General features: G+C 42.3%; 1 pseudogene across 1 annotated transcript in view; it reads left to right on the top strand.

Annotated features, from left to right (window-relative positions):
- Positions 1-19,057, top strand: part of LOC309794217 (leucine-rich repeat-containing protein 37A2-like) — a 36,593-nt pseudogene extending 17,536 nt beyond the window's left edge. The window contains exons 5-12 of the transcript XR_014296225.1: positions 2,269-2,386; positions 4,400-4,521; positions 5,713-6,202; positions 6,628-6,672; positions 17,198-17,262; positions 18,546-18,600; positions 18,682-18,836; positions 18,929-19,057. The product of XR_014296225.1 is annotated as a leucine-rich repeat-containing protein 37A2-like (transcript). The remainder of the gene's footprint in view (positions 1-2,268; positions 2,387-4,399; positions 4,522-5,712; positions 6,203-6,627; positions 6,673-17,197; positions 17,263-18,545; positions 18,601-18,681; positions 18,837-18,928) is intronic.
- Positions 19,058-21,635: the final 2,578 nt, after the last annotated feature.

The following is a 21,635-nucleotide window of genomic DNA, read 5'->3' as shown; positions in this document are numbered from 1 at the left end:
GTTTCTATGCCTTAATGTTCACTGACCCTTTCTTCTGCCGTGTCTAATCAGCCTTTAACCTCCTGCAATATCTTTTTCATTTAGACATTGTTTTTAATCTCTAGAAGCTCAATTTGAGTCTGTTTTACATTTTCCATGCCTGGACTTAACGTTTTCAGTGTGTAGTCTGGGTTTCTTAACATATGAAATACAGTTATAATAACTTTTCTTCATGTATAATAACTTTTTAAATGTTCTTTTCTGCCGATTCTAACATCTGTATAGATTATGGGTTAGTTTTGATTGATTGCCTTTTCTCCTCAGTATGGGTCATATTTTCCTACTTCTTTGCATGCTTGGCAATTTTTCATATAATCCCAGATGTTGTGAGTTTTAGTTTATTGTTTTCTATAGTTATTTTTATTCCTGTAAAATGCTTGGAATTTGTTTGGGTGAAATTAAGTTACTCAAAACAATTTTATTCTTTTAGGTCTAGTTTTTAAGATTCCTTGCATAGGAGTCCAAGTAGCCTTTAGTCTGGAGCTCATTATTTACAACTACTGAGACAAGTCCTTTCTGAATATCATGAGGTTTTCCAGTCTGACTTGTAAGAACAGGTACTATTCCTACAACCCTGTGTGATATCCAGTTATTCTTAATCCTTTCATGTGGATCTTTTCCTGGCATCAAGTAATTCCTCACACAAATGTATTGACCAATACTTTGTTGAATTCTCAAGAGATCCCTCTGCATATCCCCAGAGTTCTTTGTCTGTGCACTTCTTTTCTCTCTGATACTCTGCTTTGTGAACTCTAGTTACCTTGGTTTTCCCAGACTCTCAGCTCCATTTCCTGATTCAGGGAGTCCACCAGTCTCTGGTTGGACTTCTCTTCCCTTTACCATGACCTGGAAACTCTCTCAGAGAAGTAAGTTAGGGCTATTATAGGGATCACTTCATTTATTTTCCATCTCATGGGGATCACTGAACTTTATTGCCTGAGGTCCAGTTTCTTGAAAACTGTTGTTTCATATGTTCAGCCTGATGTTTTCATTGTTTCAGGTGAGAGGTTAAATTGGTCCTTGTTACTTCATCTTGGTCAGAAGCCAATAACATTCTTTAAGTTTGTTTTGTTTTGATACAAGGTCCAATTAAAGATTAGGCATTGCATGTCATGTCTTTGTTTCCTTTAATCTAGAATATTTCCCTAATATTTTTTTGTTTGTTTTTTTGTGACATTGGCATTTCTGAAGAGTCTAAGCCAGTTGTCTTGTAAATTGCCCCACAATCTGGATTTGTCTGTTTCCTCATTAGATTCAAAGTATACATTTTGGGGAAGAATACTATATAGGTGATGTATTCTTCATACTTCATCACTTCAGGTGGCCCAGTGCTAAGTTTGATCACTTGATTAAGGTGGTATGTTCCATATCTCTCCATTGTAAAATTATTTTTCCCCTTGGTAACTGAGAAATAATATGTGGGGTGATACTTTGGGATGAGTGAAGATCCTACTTTCAAACAACTCTTCACTCAACTGAGCATCAATGATAATCCTTGTCTGAATCGATTATTACATTAATAGTTGCAAAATGACACTTGCCTAATTCTATCATTCCTTTTGAATTTATTAGTTGACATTATTCTATACAGAAGAGCTCCCCCACTTTTTATTTTGAGTGTCATTATGAACTCATGTGCTTTTTAAAAAATTAACTATGTTATACCTTATTATAATGATAATGTTATTCCTTGGAATGTTCCTTTTGGCCAGTCATTGGCCAATGATCCAGATTTGGCCAATGCGATTTCTGTTATTGTTTAACCACATGATGCTTTTTTATTACTTGATTAATTTCTAATATATTACTACTCACAAATAGGAACTGAGAAAGGGACTCCAGAAGGTGCGGTATTATTCAGACTCTTCTTAGAAGTCTGCCTTCTTCCTGTGTACTCTCAACCCAAAATGAAGCTTTTGGGTTGGAAGGAGATACTTCTGAATTAAACTACAGATCAGTGTCACCCAATTCTAATCACTATTCCCTTTTTTCTAGACATACCATATCTACTGCAATCCTAATCCTTCTGTTGAGCACCTCTCTCCTCCTCTATATTTATTTACAACAGTCAAGAGCAGCAATTGGCCAACTGGCCCCTATCCAGCTCTCCAGTCCATATGCCCCAAGAACTCCTTTTTGCACTGGTCTGTGGTGGCCTTGGCCTACGTCTTCTACCTACTTAAGTAACTCTTTTACCACGAATTTAATTACCTCTGTTTCCATTTATAGGATCTTACCTAGCTGTATGGCCTGCTTCCTCTGCCAATTTAAAAATACTATTAGGTTGTCTGTAAGATAGTCAAGATGTGTTGTGACAGTGAATGCCTGAGAGATGTCACATATTGTGGTGAGTCCCAATTGCGGGATAATAAATTTTTAGTTTTTATTTAATTTTTATTTTTAATCAAGAATGATAAATTTTAAAATTAATGATGTAAGTGCATTATATTAATTAATTCATTCAGAGTTTCAGCTCCCTAAGTTTCTAAGAACTACCCCCTTGCTAAAAATCAGATTCTTGGTTACATTATTAAGCTAATAATAGCTCAGTTACATTGTTAGCTTAATAATGTAACTGATCTGCATATATAAAGGAACAAGAGAAAGGAATGGAAGGGGGAAGGGAATTCACATTAATGGCCACATATCCTATGCTGTGCTGTCTGCAAATGAGAACTTATTCATATAGTGCATCACAGTTTGTAAACTGATTTTATATACATTAGGTCTCAAATACCCTTTGTCTTATAAGACAGGTGTAAATATATTTTTGTTTATTTTGTTTGTTTCTGCAATTTTATAAAGGGTACAAGTGATGCTGTTTTATGTCCTATATTTGGAGCCTGAGATTTTCTGGTTCCATAACCAGAAGCTGCTACCTAGCCCTTCTAATGGATGGGAGAGCTAGTTTATACTTAGACTGTGCAGCTCTAAACTTGCTCTGAATCTCAAGCTTTTCTATCCACAAAACACTCAGGGGCTTTCAACTACTTTTCTACGTATTAGATGTATTGGCACTAACTTAATGACTTCCAAAATGTGCTTTCATGCCCACGTAGCTTGAATACAGGTCTATTTCAGTGATCTAGAGCACATCATAAATAATAACACTTTGCTACTTATATAAAGACAATATTGCTGATTTTTCAACACAATTTTTTTTTTGTCCGTGCCACACAGCTGGTGCGATTTTAGTTAACCAGGGGTTGAACCCTGGCCACAGAAGGGAAAGTGCCGTGTCCTAACCACTAGACAACCAGGGAACTTCTCCAAACAATTTTTTGACTAATTATATTACTCCCTTCTCCCCCAGAAGTGGGCCAAAAAGGCATTTTTAATCTCCTTTAACAGGTGAGGAAAAACAAGATCAGAGGTGTTAAGTGCTATGAACCTAGTGCCCTGATCTCTGTCCCCAGTTTGGGGCTCTCTGCAAGCCCATGCTCCTCCTTTCTCATGACCCTTCCCTCCTCCTTTGAGCCCTACCAAAAATACTTTTAATCCTTTTGGAAGAGAAGCCCAGCTACCCAATGGTACACATTACCTTCACACAGTCACAGCTTTAGATGGTTCCCCAAGTAAAGCTGGAAATATTAGAAGTAAAATGAAATGAAAGCAAAGTAACCATCTGACAGATGTTGCTTTTTCCCTTCTCCAGCTTAGGACCTCAAGTATTATTCCATTGATTTGTTGAACATTCCACATTGGCATTCAGTCTGGCAAATCTCTTAACTTATTCCCCACATCCCTGCCCAAATTTTAGCAAAGAGCCAGGGCGGACATAGTGTTTTTTTCTGTATAGAGCTTTCTGTTATGGTGGCTGGGATATATGGAAGTAGGGACTGAGCAGAGGACTCGGTGGGTGGCTGGAGAAGGACATGTCCACATGACGACCTGTTAGCGGTGGTTGTTGTCATGGTCATCTGTGATAGCAGCAAGAACACAAGCACACTGAAGAGGTGGAGAGAGGAAGCTTCACACTCCTCTGCCTCTGAGGCAGGACAGGATCGGGTATATGAATGTGAGGAGTCACAGTAGATCTGCAGAGAGTCCAGCTGAGTAGGGGAATATTTGTCTTCCAGCCTTGGCTTTTCTTGAGTACTGGCCCCTGGGAACCAGTGGAGTAATCCTGAATATAGTTATTATATTTCACGCTACAGAATTTTCTGAGTAGATAGCCCCTTTTTCAAGAGAGATCTTTTTCACATTTTGTTGTTGCCAGTCATAGGCTTAAGTGTGGATTTCTTTTTCTCCTAAGTGGCACTCAAACTTTGACTGATTCCTAATTTCTTTGGCTGTGGACTGACAAAATGCTGTCCCATCAGTTTTCAATGATCAAAAACAGTCCCTTCTTTTTTGACAGATGAAGAAACATCTATAGGGAATGCAGGAGGATTGTTGATGAAGGTGTTACAAGCCCAGAAGAAGAACAACAGCACCGAGCTGACTATTGAGTCAGAGAGGGCGTCCTCAGATAAAAGTGCTGTCAGCTTGTCAGGCTTCCTGAATGAGCAGCTGGACTTTAATAATAAAATTGATATTATCAGTGCACTAAATTATGTCCTGCCTTATATCTCAGAGGGAAACCTAGGAGATGTGGAATCACCATTATTACCATTCATTCAACTTCTTTTTTCAAATACAGTAGATAGAGATATGCCGCTGGGCCTTTTGAAAAACACTACAAGGAGCCCTTCTGTTAAACCTGTACCCAACAATTCAACTAATAAAAACAAATTAAGGAAACTCCATTTTGTGGAAAATTTGTTAGATGCAGAAACTCAAGAAAAAATTGATGAGGTTAAAAAGGAAGAAAAACCTGTCATGCGTACACGTTCCAACCTTTTAAGTGCCATGTTTAAACACTACATCTCTCAAAAGATATTGGAAACTGCCCAGCCACAGAAAGACAGCCTAGCAGAGGTTGAGAGTACAGAGGAAAAGCTGCTGAGAGTGAACAGCGTCCTCAAGGGCCCAAGGGGCGTATAGAAAATGCACCTCAAAGCAGTGGGAGATGAGAGCGTCAGGAGGAAACAGAATGCCCAGCCATCTGTGGGGAACACTGCCGAAGAACAAAATCTCAGGAGGCCATCCACAAGAAAGCTGCAACAGCTTCTCATGGTGCAGAGGCCCAGGAAGCTGGTGGGAAAGTCCTCCAATGCAGAGTCTTCATTCGTAAAGGAACACAAGGCCGCAGACTCCTCTCCCCTGAAACCGTACTTCAAGGGCAGGCCTTCTGCCTCCATCCCTCCAAAATCCCCAGCTGAGCTTAAAAGGAGATCAAAAGACTTACCAACACTATTTTTATTTTAGAAGCTGCAAAGGCTAGAGTTAGAAATATTAGGGCTCCTGAACTAATCTCACATTCTGGGAATAAATGCATCTTCAATAAAACTCAGTCTCATCGGGTCCACAGGAAACCCAAAGTCGAAAGGAGTCGAAAGTTCAGAAAGAAAATTTCCCTCAATAGAATGATGCTTGCAAGCCCTCCATTCTCTGCAGCGAGGAGTCTCATAAATTCCCCTCCAGGAGAGGCTGTTTCATCTTCAAGAGAAGTGACTTCTCAGGAAAATCCTTTTCCAGAATTATTTTCTTTCAGACCCTTCTATAGAAAACACTACTTCAGAAAACAATGCTGCACAAAATGTTTCTGAAGAAATTATTTCTACAGGAAACTCTACTCTGCCAGGAGGAAACGGCCCTGGAAACACTACCCATAGGAACGTCTCCACTGCACATTCTACTGGTGCTGCAGACAACAGTATGCCAACTGTCCAACACACCAAGGAAACACATTGGGAGCACCACAACACGGGCACTGAATTATCTTCTAAGCCCAGAGCCTTCACTTTCCCAGGGCTCACATCCCCGGGTGATCAAGTTGAAACTCAGCTAAACCAGCAGCTACAGTCCCTCATCCCCAACAATGACGTGCGAAGGCTCATTTCTCATGTTATCCAGACTTTGAAAATGGACTGCTCGGAGACCCACGTGCACTTGGCCTGTGCCAACCTCATCTCTAGAACAGGCCTCCTGATGAAGCTTCTCAGCAAGCAGCAAGAACTAAAGGTGGCCAAAGAGGAATGGGATACGGACCAGTGGAAAGCTGACAACTATATCAGTGAGAGCACAGAAGCCCAGAGTGAGCAGAAAGAGCAGCAGTCAAGTGAGATGAGGATAACCCCTGACACATGGGACCTGGACTTTTACTCAGTTTAGGACATGCCATTAACGAGCCCAAGTGGGAATACCACAGGCTCCTAGTCTGTATCTTATCTTCAGCCGTGAAACTGCCTAAGACAGTGATCTCCCACTTTGCTCATTTAGACAGTGTGCCACTATTCCTAGGGTAGACGAGAAAAGGACATAACACTAGATAAATAAATTGTAGATAAATTGTAGAAGAAAATGCTAATGATAAGATTAATAACATTAAATTTGGTGTGTTCTTATAGAAGCTACTCACCTGAAAGGATTGGGTTTTATAGTAGTTTAAGAATAGTTAGCTATTGTTTAGAATAGGTTTAAGAATAGTTAGCTTTCATCCCTTCTATCTCCTTGTTTTTAAAAAACTGTTATTTATTTCTTTAGCTCACAAAAGAAGTTCCAGGATATGGCTATAACAACAAACTCATCTTGGCAATATCTGTACCTGTAGTAGTGACAATTTGGGTTACAATTCTCTGTCTCATTGCGGTAAGGGCAATAATTAATTCAGATTCAGAACCTACAACCTGAGAATCAAAGCCACCTTTCCACCTACTACTACTTGATTCTTCTCTTTATTCATGAGGAGTGAGATACACTTTGTTCTTTTACTGAAAAGTATATTCTCAGAATTTTATTTTTTTTATTTTTATTTTTTTGGCTGCATTGGGTCTTCATTGCCATGCACATGCTTCTCATTGTGGTGGCTTCTCTTGTTGTGGAATACGGGCTCTAGGCACACAGGCTCAGGAATTGTGGCACACGGACTTAGTTGCTCTGCAGCATGTGGGACCTTCCCAGACCAGGGATCGAACCCATGTCCCCTGCACTGGCAGGCGGATTCTTAACCACTGCACTACCAGGGAAGTCCCCACAGGATTTTTAAAGGAACTCCACTCCCAGGAGATCTCTATGGAATTGGATCCATGATAACAAGCCATTGGACTATTTTGAAAAGTTAAGTTTATAAGAAGGCCAGAGTTGACATGATAGAAAAATTTCTTCAACACAAACAACTATGCTGATTTGATGTACTCACCCATCACTCTCATTCTACTGTTGATTTCTTTCCTTCTTGGCTGAAGTGATGAGAGATATAGGATCCCCATACTCATGGAGCTATCAGTCACCCTGGAGGGCTAAAAGGACATGCCTAAAAGATAAAAGTGTGATCTCATCAATTCCTCAGGTTTACTTAGCAGCTTTCTTCTCTGGTGTATTAGGAATTCTGTAGATAGGTTCCATTAAAACACTGCAAGTAAAATCTTGCAGCAGGCTACCCTAAAGTATGTCATATTTATAGTAGCCTATTCCAGGAGCTAGCCTGTTTACCTTTTGTTCAGTTACATAGTGGTTGATTACTTTTCCCAACAGGCAGTTGCTAACATTAAAAGAGTGATTTTAATAAGCTGACAATCTCGATTCTACCCTACCAATCCAACCTACTTTATTTACCTTTTCTCTTGTAATGGCAGCCCTCCATTCCAGCCAAAGCAGCTCCTCACTATACGCTAGTTACACCATACCCATTCCTACTTTTGTCTGTGCCTTAGCCCATCTAAAATTCCTTTATTTTGCTTTGCCTGTGGAACGCCTATGAATCTCTCAAAAGCCAACTCAAGTTCGGATATATTTCTTCGTAAAACCTTCCCTGAATACTCCAGCCATCCTTATCCTAGTCCTGTGAGGTTTGTCACCATTTCTTAGGGCCCATAGCACAGCAGTCCCCTCCCCTCAGAACTCACAAAAGTGGTAAGCAGTTTTTTAAAAGGCAGCCCCCTGAGAGAAACACCAAGTTAGCACATCATGGAGCTGAGCAGAGATGTACTAACTGTACTAACCTGACATGATGTACTAACTTCTAAAGAGAAATGTGTCTATCTGAAGGAGGATTGGTCACTAGTGAAAGCATAGAAAAGGTGAGGAGAGACCAACATGGGCAGTGCCCATCCTCACATTACCCGAGAATAGAGATGGCACCTTAGACAGCATAAATGAAGAGTCGGGGCCAGTAGCCAGGCTGTGCCTGTTGAGGAGATGGATGGATCCAGCTACCTCAGGCCTTCCCATTAAATTCTGGATTCAGCTGATTCCTTTTCTAATTCTGTTCTCACCAAGTAGCCTTCGATTCTGTGATTGTGCTTTAGTGTGCCACGGAGGCCTGTCCCCACAGAAGGTAATTCTCTGATTGTGTAGACACAGATGCCCTGTGTGTAGAACAGATGTATTTCTCATTGTAAAGTAATAATTTGGCATTCTGATTTTTGATCAATCCTGTGATATTGATAAACTGAGACTGCCACAACAGGAAGACATGTGTTCTTTCTTGGTGAGGAAGAATATGATTTCTGATCCTAGGAGGCTGGGGACTGGCATGGGGTCAGCTTGCTAGTCATTGACCATTGCCCAGACTGTATCCCCATATCTCAGGTGGCATATGGCCTTTTGCAGTTTTAGAGTTTCTGGAAAGTCCCTTTTTTATTGTTTTTAACTTCGATGTAGTTTGACCTTACATTTGTTTTGTTTTGTTTTGTTTTGGTTTTTTTTGGCCTGCGTGACCTTAGTTCCCCAAGTAGGGATTGAACCTGTACACTTGGCAGTGGAAGCAAGGAGTCCTAACCGTTATTACCTCTCACCACTTATACAATAAGCTTTTTGAGGACAGGGGCCATGCACTGTTCTTCCTATGGTAGACAATAATGGTGTTCAACGGAAGAGAGATGAGGCATTATGTCAATTCCACAGTGAGGAATAATGCAACCGAATATTTATTTGAAGTAGCATAGAGTCCAGCAATAGACCCCTGTGTTCTTAAGACTTTTGAAATGTCATGTTTTAATATTGCAATCAGTGGAAGAAAATGAATGAATGGTGATAGAATAGCTGCCTAACTATTTGGGGGGTAAATAATAGCAGATCTCCATGTTTCATCTTAAATAAATGTATTTCCATAAATGTGAATAAAGACCACATAAAGGTATTAGAAGAAAATAAAAGCAATATTTCTATAATCTTATGGTGGGAAAGAGCCTTCAGAGTCTGATGCCACAAGCAGAGCCTTTGATATATTCCACCACCTTGTCTGTGACACCAGCTTAGCACTGATTCATGCCAAGCATAAGAGGAAGAGTTTTCCATATATTGTCTGATTTAATGCCCACAGTCCTGTGAGGATGATATTACTATCCCTCCTTCATAGATGAAGGAAATCAATGTAAGGCCCCAGTGGCCAAACCAAAAGCAGAAGCCAGTTTCACCTGACTGCAAAGCTGGTGCTCCCTACTCCACTCTTTTGTCTTGTCTCCTTAGAGACAAAAACACTGGAAAGATTCAAAACACTGAAATTCAATGAAAGCCAGTATTTCTTAACTATAAAGAGGTTTTTTTGTTTGTTTGTTTGTTTGTTTGGAAGTGGCAGGGTTTGGCCAATCTGTGCAGCTTGCGGGATATTAATTCCCTGTCCAGAGATTGAACCTCAGGCCACAGCAGTGAAAGAGCCAAGCCCTACCCACTGGACCACCAGGGAACTCCCAGGAGTTTTATAAGTCAACCATAAGAAGACAAACAGTCCAAGGGAAAAGGGCGCGAAGGCTGTGAAGAGTAGAAAGTGTGTTGACAGTCTGCCACCATATCTGCCCGTCCTCTCCTCATGGCTCATGTGGGGTGGTTTTTGTTAGCCAGGCCTTTTTCAACTCATGATGTACAAATCATCTCTAATATTTTCTTCAAGTACTTTTATAATCTGTCTAGAATTTGTTGTATTTGTTTTTAGTGAGGTTGAAGTAGGGGATCTAACTTTTTCCCCCTACATGACAATCTAATCATTTTCAAATCTTTCACTAAATCATTTATTCTTTCTTCCCTGGTCTATTATACTATCGCCACCTGGACTCTATTCTGTGATCCAGTTATCTTGTCCTGTACCAGTACCAATATCACACTCCTTAATTCCAGTTGCTCTATAATATATTTTATATCTGGTAGGGCAAGTTTCTACTCTTTGACCTTCTTTTGCATACATTTTATAACTATTCTTACATATATTCTCTACCAAATGTCAGCTGGCCAGGTTTATTTAAAAATTGTTTTGGCTATAAATGGATTGCATTGAATTTGTAGTTTCATTTGAGGAGAATTGACCTCTTTACAACATTCTAGGAGGATGGTATCTTATGCCATGTAAGTACTTCTTAATGTCCTTCAGAAAAGTTTTAGTATTTTCATCACATAGGCCTTAGAAATTTGTGGTTAAGTTTATTCCTAGGTACTTTATGCATTTTTATTGATATAGTAAATGGGATGTTTCTTCTGTTTTTTAGTTAGTTAGTTGTGTTATATGGGAAAGCTATTGAGGCTTATATGTTGATCTCTTGATTTTGTATGGAGCCATCTTACTCATGTTACTTCCAATAAAATTTTGGTTGATTCTTTTGGTCATTTTAGGTCCCTCGTTTCATATGCAAATATGTTTGTCTCTTCTTTCCAATGCTTCATTTTTCTTATCGTGTTGATTAAGACCTCCTCCACAATGATCAATAGTAGCAGTAATGATTGGGCATCCTACTCTTGTTCTTGACTTTAAAACAATGCTTAGGGTTCTGCTTAGGATTATTTGCTTTTCCTACTTCTAAGAGTTTTTATTACGAATTATCTGTTGAACGTTATATAAAACAGTCAATAAAATATATCGCCAGCTGCATGCAAGACCCTAAGTTAGGTACTGTGGAAGAGTCAAAGGATTATTAAACAGGGTAGAATTCCTTTCCTTAAAAGAGTTATCCTCTCACTGGGTAGATAAGATTTAAAGTAAAAAGGGCTCCGCGGCTCCCGTGTGCAGCGGCGCGGGGCTTACACGCAGCTGCCGCCCTGAGACAGCTAGACATCTCCTGGCCCTGGTGCCCAGTGGGACTTTTCGCTCCTGGGTCTCACAGAACTATCACCAACAGAAAAAAGAGTTCTTAAAGGGCTGCCACCGCCAGGGCACAGCCAGAGGACCACAGGCCTAGGTTATAGCAGCTGCGGCGTAAGGGGCAGGCTTCTAATTAAACACACATCTCAGAGCTGAGTGTCACCCTGTCTGGAGCCCTTGGAGGGTGGGCACTGTCTCCAGAGCACCAGGACCTCCCGGCGGGGAGCTTTTGCAGGCGTCTTGTGCTGTGGCCTCTATAGCTGCCGCCCAGGGGACTCCCACCCCTTGACCCCTTGATGGCCTGGCTCTGAATAGCTGGGAGGCTTGTGCACCTGGATCCCGCAGACGGTAATAGAGGTAGTTCCTGGTCGACTGCCACCTCAGGGCACAGGCACTGCATGGACAATGGACCGAATCACACCCCCAGTCTTTCTGTAAAGGAGGCCTGATTGCTTGTCCTGGAACTTCTGCCTGAGGGACAGGCTTCATGTTTGGCCACATATCTAGAGGCTCTGGAAGTTCTCAACTTCCCAAATATATCTTGAGGTGGATTGAGAATGGTCTATTAATGCCAATTTACAGAAGAGGAGAAATAAGGACTCAGAGTTTTCTTTGACTCTGCTTGGTTCTCAACAGAATGACTTGCTAAAGGCCACACATCTGAGGCCCGGAGGAAGATGGCGGAAGAGTAAGACGCAGAGATCACCTTCCTCCCCACAGATACATCAGAAATTCATCTACACGTGGAACAACTCCTACAGAACACCTACTGAATGCTGAAAGAAGACCTCAGACCCCCCAAAAGGCAAGAAACTCCCCACATACCTGGGTAGGGCAAAAGAAAAAAAGAATAAACAGAGACAATAGGATAGGGGCGGGACCTGCACCAGTGGGAGGGAGCCATGAAGGAGGGAAGGTTTCTACACACTACAAGCCCCTACGCGGGCGGAGACTGCAGGTGGCAGAGGGGGAAAGCTTCGGAGCAGCGGAGGAGAGCACAGCAACAGGGGTGCGGAGGGCAAAGTGGAGAGATTCTGGCACAGAGGACCGGTGCCCTCAGGCACACACCAGCCCGAGAGGCTTGTCTGCTTGGCCGCCGGGGCGGGCAGGGCTGGGAGCTGAGACTCGGGTATCGGGTATCGGCTTTCAGTCGGAGAGCAGGGAGAGGACTGGGGCTGGCGGCAGGAAGAGAGCCTGAAGGGGTTAGTGCACCACGGCTAGCCTGGAGGGAGTCCGGGGAAAGGGTCTGGAGCTGCCGAAGAGGCAAGAGACTTTATTCCCTTTTGTTTCCTGGTGCGTGAGGAGAGGGCATTACGAGGGCTGCTTGGGGAAGCGCCGGAGACAGGCGCGAGCAGCGGGTAAGGTGCGGACCACGGAGACGGGCGTGGGCAGCCGCCGCCGCCGCCACCCGCTGCTGCTGCCGCCTGCTGCCGCTGCCGGCCGCCGCCGCCGCCGTGGGGCCTGTGTGCGAGCGCGGGTCACTGTCCGCACCGCCTTCCGGGGGGCCTGTGCACCCCGCCACTGCCGGAGTCCCGAGACCCGGGGACGGCTTTCCCGGGAAAGCGCACGGAGCGCCACGGGCTGCTGCAACGTCACGCCGGCCTCTGCCACCGCAGGCCCGCCCCACGCTGCGCGCCCCTCCCTCCCCTCTGCCTGAGTGAGCCAGAGCCCCCGAATCAGCGGCTCCTTTAAACTCGTCCTGTCTGAGCAAAGAACTGACGCCCTCCGGCGACCTACACGCAGAGGCGGGGCCAGGTCCAAGGCTGAGACCCGGGAGCTGTGAGAGCAGAGACAGGGAAATCTCTCTGTGCAGCCTCGGAGGCAGCGGATTAAAGCTCCACAGTCCATTTGATGTGCCATGCGTCTGTGGAGTGCATGAATGGACAGCAAATCATCCCAAATTGAGGAAGTGGACTTTGAGGACAAGATTTAAGACTTTACCCCCTTTTCCTCTTTTTACAACGAATTATTCCAAATTAAGGAGGTGGACTTAGAGAGCAAGAATTCAGACTTCTCGCCCTTTTCCTCTTTTTACAACGAATTATCCCAAATTGAGGAGGTGGACTTGGAGAGCAAGATTTTTGATTTTTTCCCCTGCTTTCTTTTTGTGAATGTGTATGTGTAATCTTCTGTGTAAGATTCTCTCTGTATAGCTTTGCTTCCACCATATGTCTCAGGGTTCTATCGGTCCGTTTTTTTTCAAAAATTACTTTCTAATTTTAATAACGCTACTATATTTCATACTTTATTCTATTTTACTTTACCTGCTCTTTCTTTTTTTCCTACCTTCCCTTCCTCCCTCCCTCCCTCTGCTCCTCCTTTCCTTCTTTCTTTTTCTTTCCTCCCTCCCTCCCTCCCACCCTTCTTCTTTCCACTTTCTTTTTCTTTCCTTCCTCCCTCCCTCCCTCCTGTCTTTCTTTCTTTCCTTCCTCCCTCCCTCCCTTCTTCCATTCACTCTTCCTTTTGCTTTCATTCCTCCCTCCCTCCCTCCTTTCTTTCCTGCTTTCTTTCCATCCTTCCTCCCTCCCTCCCTCCTTTCTTTCTTTCTTCCTTCCTGCCTTCCTTCCTTTCTTCCTTCCCTTCTTCCTTTCTTTCCCTCTCTCTTTCATTCTTCTACTAATTCTTTCTTTCTACTTTTTCTCCCTGTTATTCTGACAATGGAGACACGATGACCCAAAACCTATGGGATGCAGCAAAAGCAGTTCTAAGGGGGCAGTATATAGCAATAAAATCCTACCTTAAGAAACAGGAAAGATCTCGAATAAACAACCTGACCCTGCACCTAAAGCAATTAGAGAAAGAAGAACAAAAACATCCCAAAGTTAGCAGAAGGAAAGAAATAATAAAAATCAGATCAGAAATAAATGAAAAAGAAATGAAGGAAACGATAGCAAAGATCAATAAAACTAAAAGCTGGTTTTTGAGAAGATAAACAAAATTGATAAACCATTAGCCAGACTCATCAAGAAAAAAAGGGAGAAGACTCAAATCAATAGAATTAGAAATGAAAAAGGAGAAGTAACAACTGACACTGCAGAAATACAAAAGATCATGAGAGATTACTACAAGAAACTCTATGCCAATAAAATGGACAACCTGGAAGAAATGGACAAATTCTTAGAAATGCACAACCTGCCAAGACTGAATCAGGAAGAAATAGAAAATATGACTAGGCCAATCACAAGCACTGAAATGGAAACTGTGATTAAAAATCTTCCATCAAACAAAAGCCCAGGACCAGATGGCTTCACAGGCGAATTCTATCAAACATTTAGAGAAGAGCTAACACCCATCCTTCTCAAACTCTTCCAAACAATATCAGAGGAAGGAACACTCCCAAACTCATTCTATGAGGCCACCATCACCTTGATACCAAAACCAGGCAAAGATGTCACAAAGAAAGAAAACTACAGGCCAATATCACTGATGAACATAGATGCAAAAATCCTCAACAAAATACTAGCAAACAGAATCCAACAGCACATTAAAAGGATCATACACCATGATCAAGTGGGGTTTATTCCAGGAATGCAGTGATTCTTCAATATACGCAAATCAATCAATGTGATACACCATATTAACAAGTTGAAGGAGAAAAACCATATGATCATCTCAATAGATGCAGAGAAAGCTTTCGACAAAATTCAACACCCATTTATGATAAAAACCCTGCAGAAAGTAGGCATAGAGGGAACTTTCCTCAACATAATAAAGGCCATATATGACAAACCCACAGCCAACATTGTCCTCAATGGTGAAAAACTGAAACCATTTCCACTAAGATCAGGAACAAGACAAGGCTGCCCACTCTCACCACTCTTATTCAACCTAGTTTTGGAAGTTTTAGCCACAGCAATCAGAGAAGAAAAGGAAATAAAAGGAATCCAAATTGGAAAAGAAGAAGTAAAGCTGTCACTGTTTGCAGATGACATGATACTATACATAGAGAATCCTAAAGATGCTACCAGAAAACTACTAGAGCTAATCAATGAATTTGGTAAAGTAGAAGGTTACAAAAGTAATGTACAGAAATCTCTGGCATTCCTATATACCAATGATGAAAAATCTGAAAATGAAATCAAGAAAACACTCCCATTTACCATTGCAACAAAAAGAATAAAATATCTAGGAATAAACCTACCTAAGGAGACAAAAGACCTGTATGCAGAAAATTATAAGACACTGATGAAAGAAATTAAAGATGATACAAATAGATGGAGAGATATACCATGCTCCTGGATTGGAAGAATCAATATTGTGAAAATGACTCTACTACCCAAAGCAATCTACAGATTCAATGCAATCCCTATCAAACTACCACTGGCATTTTTCACAGAACTAGAACAAAAAATTTCAAAATTTGTTTGCAAAAACAAAAGGCCCCGAATAGCCAAAGCAATCTTGAGAACGAAAAACGGAGCTGGAGGAATCAGGCTCCCTGACTTCAGACTATACTACAAAGCTACAGTAATTAAGACAGTGTGGTACTGGCATAAAAACAGAAAGATAGATCAGTGGATCAGGATAGAAAGCCCAGAGATAAACCCACGCACATATGGCCAACTTATCTTTGATAAAGGAGGCAGGAATGTACAGTGGAGAAAGGACAGCCTCTTCAATAAGTGGTGTTGGGAAAACTGGACAGGGACATGTAAAAGTTTGAGATTAGATCATTCCCTAACACCATACACAAAAATAAGCTCAAAATGGATTAAAGACTTACATGTAAGGCCAGAAACTATCAAACTCTTAGAGGAAAAAATAGGTAGAACACTCTATGACATAAATCACAGCAAGATCCTTTTGGACCCACCTCCTAGAGAAATGGAAATAAAAACAAAGATAAACAAATGGGACCTAATGAAACTTCAAAGCTTTTGCACAGCAAAGGAAACCACAAAGAAGACCTAAATACAACCCTCAGAATGGGAGAAAATATTTGCAAATGAAGCAACTGACAAAGGATTAATCTCCAAAATTTATAAACAGCTCATGCAGCTCAATAGCAAGAAAACAAACAACCCAATCCAAAAATGGGCAGAAGACTTAAATAGGAATTTCTCCAAAGAAGATATACAGACTGCCAACAAACACATGAAAGAATGCTCAACATCATTAATCAGTAGAGAAATGCAAATCAAAACTACAATGAGATATCATCTCACACCAGTCAGAATGGCCATCATCAAAAAATCTAGAAACAATAAATGCTGGAGAGGGTGTGGAGAAAAGGGAACACTCTTGCACTGCTGGTGGGAATGTGAATTGGTACAGCCACTATGGAGAACGGTATGGAGGTTCCTTAAAAAACTACAAATAGAACTACCATATGACCCAGCAATCCCACTAGTAGGCATATTCCCTGAGAAAACCATAATTCAAAAAGAGACATGTACCAAAATGTTCATTGCAGCTCTATTCACAATAGCCCGGAGATGGAAACAACCTAAGTGTCCATCATCGGATGAATGGATAGAGAAGATGTGGCACATATATACAATGGAATATTACTCAGCCATAAAAAGAAACGAAACTGAGCTATTTGTAATGAGGTGGATAGACCTAGAGTCTGTCATACAGAGTGAAGTCAGTCAGAAAGAGAAAGACAAATACCGTATGCTAACACATATATACGGAATTTAAAAAATAATGTCATGAAGAACCTAGGGGTAAAACGGGAATAAAGACACAGACCTACTTGAGAATGGACTTGAGGATATGGGGAGGGGGAAGGGTAAGCTGTGACAAAGCGAAAGAGAGGCATGGACATATATACAGTACCAAACGTAAGGTAGATAGATAGTGGGAAGCAGCCGCAGAGCACAGGGAGATCAGCTCGGTGCTTTGTGACCGCCTGGAGGGGTGGGATGGGGAGGGTGGGAGGGAGGGAGATGCATGAGGGAAGGGATGTGGGAACAGATGTATATGTATGACTGATTCACTTTGTTATAAAGCAGAAACTAATAAAAAAAATAATAAAAAAATAAAGTAAAAAGGAATGAATAAGGATTTGGAAATAGTTGTAATGGATAATCATGATCATGTTTTCTTTCAAAACAGATTTCTTCTCATAGAATTGCAAAAGAGGAAGATAGAAAAAGAAGCAGAAAGTAAATATTGGTCTTTAAAAGCAGAATTTTACAACTAGAGGAGACCTTAGAACTCATCAATTTCAATTTCCTCACCAAAGGCAGGAGGAATGTTTAATTACCCTAATGGTTTACCCTAATTTATTTATCAGCAGATATAGCTCCCCAACCCAAGCTGAGTTAGAACAGGACTGGCACACATTCATCTGCTTTCACTAGTCCTTTAAGGAAAGAGGGTGGACGGGGGGAGGTTTTGGTTGTACCTGTTCTTGCTGGCCTGATGCCTGGTTCCTAGGCATCAGGCCAGTCCAGAGGCCTTCTAGGAGGCTCTGGGGTCGGGAGGGCCACCTGGTTGGGGAATCTGGGGCTGGCCTCACTCAAAGCTGACGAAAGGTAGAACATATGAGTCCCTCCTGGAAAGTGGCAAGAAAACTTCCCTTCTCATCCTACTGTTTTTCAGGCCCCTACTCTCTATTCCCTTTATCCAAACCTCATAGAATTTTAACCGGGAGAAACTTTAGACACTAGTTTGTCTCTTCCTTTTGTAATAAGGAACTGGAGAAAGAGAAAGGGAAACTATCTTGCCCCATGGTCATACTGCTAGTGATTACCGAGAAGAAGATGGTCCCTTTCCACTGAGGACTTCTCCACTGATCACACACTGTGCTTGGGCTGTGAGCTACGTTTTATGTCACAGTTGAGTAGACACATACTATACGGACATAAGTAGTTTCTGAAACAAACTTATTGTGCACTGTGATTTTTCTCTATTCTATTTGTATTCGAAAAGAGTATTTTGTGCTTCCCTGCTGGTCACGGCCTTTAAACGGATTCCACAGTTCACTGACACCTGAGTGACAGCCTGCAGAGTGAAAGTCAGAGAGCTATAGATGACTTTGCTCGTTGGGTTCAGGTGTTTACTTGGTGTGATTCAAGTTATAGGACAGAGCAGCCAGGAAAATAAAAGCACCTTCTCCCCACACCCACACTCCAAGCAAATGCTGCATGTGCAACTAAGTCCGAAGCGGACTGTTGTGAAGCGCATCTGGGGCTGAAAATCCCGCCTATACTCCATGTTAAGCCACATACAAAGGTCTCCCCAGAGACACTGGGGGGCCATTTTGGACAGACACAGAGAACTTCCAGCATGCTTGTAATGAATTTCAAGATCCTGCGATTGTGGTGATTTTGCTCATTGTGATTATGGACTGAGGTACCCGTTTAGTTCTAATAAGACGAGAGATAACACATTGTGCGAGAGATGAAAAGTGACATGTAACACTAACTGTGTGTTTTTCTCCAAGGGGCTTTTTTCGATTTCTTCTGCATAAGAGAAGCTCAGGGGAAAGTGAGAGTCAGGTAAGTTTGAGGAGGGTAAAATACTGTGGCCAGAGAAAACAAGGGAGATGCAGAATTAATATTTCCCTTTCTGTGTTCTAGGAGGGCTTTTTTGGGAGAAGGCGGCCACTGTGGCTTAAGGATATGTATAGGCCTCTCAACGCCACACGCAAGGAGAACATGGCAGAAAAGCTACATGGCAGGGGGTCTTCTGATGAGGATGAGATAGTCTATAAGGATGCACCATAAATAATAGGGTACAATTTAAAATTCTCATCTAAATTGAGGAAATAATGAAATATAATTGTTCCTTTCAAAAGTAAAAGCTTTGGCATTATTCTTACCCCAGGGAAGTCATCAAAGCCCCAACAGAGAAGCTTCTGGATGCATATTGGATTGATGAAGAGGAGGGTGAGGAAAGTGAGACAGCACACAAGACTGCCACAGAGTGAGCCCTGTTCTGCCTCAAGCCACCTGCAAATTTTATTTTCTAATATTGGCTTCTCAGCATTGCTTGTAAAATAAATATTTTTCTCATATTAAAAGGTATAAATTCATAACCAAGTCTAACCATGTGGTAAGGAATTAAAATGTAAATAGTTGAATATTTATATACCAATAACAAGGGCCTGCAAGAAGAAACAGAGCTGAAACTAGAATCCCTCATGGTAGCCAGTACTTCCACAAGAGGAAATGTGGGCAAAGGAGGATGAGTGGAAGGATGAAGAGGGGCTTCCCTCCCTTGTTTCCCCAGTATCATCCGTCCCTCGGAACTGGAAAACATACCATCCACAAGGGGCATAGATCATTAAATCAAATAGTTTATTCTGGTGCTCTCTCTCCTGGTCCATCAAGTACCAGTTATTTACAACATGCTCGAATTCCTGCCCATAGAGGATCATCTACTTCTGGCCTCTCTTGTAGGTCATTGTGGTTGTGAGAATATTTGGATCATTGGGCCTCCCTCCACTGTGGAGCCAAGGCCTGACTTTTCTCCCAAGTTCTCAAACTCATGTACAAATGTGTACCCTGTCTTGGTAGGGGATTCTCCACCATTTCAAGCTGGTGGAAAATTCCCATTGGGTTGTTTTTTTCTTTAAAAAAATCCCAACTCTTGGATAACTAGCAGGGAGGTGCCAGAAAGACAGGGTAAAGAAGAATGTGTGAGAGCAGCCATTGCCCAAGACAGCACTCCTCAGGCCCTGGCCTCTCCTGACCCCACTGCGGGTCAGCTGTGTGCTGCTCGGCTCCCTCCAGCTCAGCCCAGCACCAAACCTAGCCACCTCCTGCCTCACCCAGCACAGGCACAGGGCTGCATGATTCCAAGTGATTATATAGTGAGAGTGCCACCTGTGGAATTTGCAAAGGCTCTTCCACTCCTGCAAAGAAAGTCATTCATCACATTTATTAAGTCAGTGAGAGTTAAATACATTAATGAGTAAAAGAAATTCTGGATGAACAAGACTTCATACTCTACCAAAATGACCACAGATAGTGCTGGTGGTTTAGTAATATGAGGTGAAGGACGGTGCAAACCATGGGGTGATAGCACACGGTCCCCCAGAGGATCAGTGGGCCTGGGAGATGGTCCAGCAGGTTCTGCTGGTTGGCTGGGGTTCCAAGCAAAGTGAAGGACCCATCAATGCTTCTGATCTGTTAGTTTGCTGATGCTTCATGAGAGACATCTCTTCTCTCAGTGCCTGCCCAAGTCACCTCCCAAAGTTTCTTACTGAGAATGAAAAACAAGTGTTTTTCTCTGGGCGATGACTTCAGTGAGCCAACAAGTATTTACTGTGTTGAAGGCACATGATTAGTACTACTAACAATAGGAAACAACAGCAGCTAACGTTCACCACTTGCTTGCTTGGTGCAAAGCCCTGGGTTAGGCATCTTATGGTCTTATTTAGCCCAACAGTCCGTGGAAGCATATCTTGTTATCCTCATTTGACAGATAGGAAACAGGGTTTAAAGAATGTAGGTAACCTGCTCAAGGGCCCAAGGCCCCACATCCAAAAGTGTGAGTTAAGTTTGGAGCCCGGAACTGTTAGACTCCAACAGGGATGCAGAGAAGTATAAGCTGTGTTTGCCACCAGAGAGTTGATAACAATGATAATAGTGAAGAGAAGGAGGCAGCTGCTGTTTATTGAGCACCTGCTATGGACCAGGTACAGTACTAGGCACTTTGGTTACACTATTAGGTCACAAGAGCGGAAGGTCCCCATGCCCGCTCAAACTCTGTAATGAGTGGGGGTCTAATTTCAATAGGAGAGGTGGTCACAAAGACAGGGAGCTGACGAGAAACCAGGGGTAGAGATCCTTGTACTGCTGGGCTTCCCAAAGTGTGGACCAGGATTCCAGGTAGCTCCAGGTTCCTATTTTGGGATAGTTCCATTATTTCAAAGTTGGTACATAAATGAGGCTTAGATAATATTTTTTGTATCATACTACCTCAGATTTGCACAAGTTTTTATTAGTCTCAAATGCTACCCTACCATATTTCTAAATTAAAATTCCCAAGAGTAAGATTCTGCTTTGCCCAGCTTGACTTAGATTGGGCAGTGTTTTTGCCAGAGCCAGAGACTTCACCTGGCCAGCCTGTGAGTGAGCTGTCTCTCCTTGGATCAGGGACTCATCCCTGGCTCTGGCCCAGAAGCAGGAGGGGTGCACAGGGTCAGGTGGTACAAAACATGGCCGCCTGGGGCTGCCTCTGTCACCATCTTATGATGGACAAACTAGCTCAGAGCCCAACTCCTTAGTGAGACCTGAGAGATAGAAGGGGAGAGGGAGATACAAGGCCAACAGCTACTAAATGAATGAAAATTCTGATTCCGATGAAATCTGTCAGAGAAATGATCCACTTTTTAAAAGATAATGAAATGAGACAATATATGATTAGGGCAAAAATGATACAGAGAAGAAAATTGTAGGATTCAGAGGAGGGAGGGTTAGGAAATTAAGGAGGGTCCATGAGAAAGGTAGAACTTGATCTGGGCCTGGATTATAGGCCAGACACTGTGCCTGGCGCTGGGGAAAGAACTGATTAGGACAAAGTCCCT

This window comes from Mesoplodon mirus (genome assembly GCF_964341445.2).
Source record: "Mesoplodon mirus genome assembly, chromosome: 18".
Taxonomy (NCBI): Eukaryota; Metazoa; Chordata; class Mammalia; order Artiodactyla; family Ziphiidae; genus Mesoplodon; species Mesoplodon mirus.
This window is presented reverse-complemented; position numbering and strand designations above follow the sequence as displayed.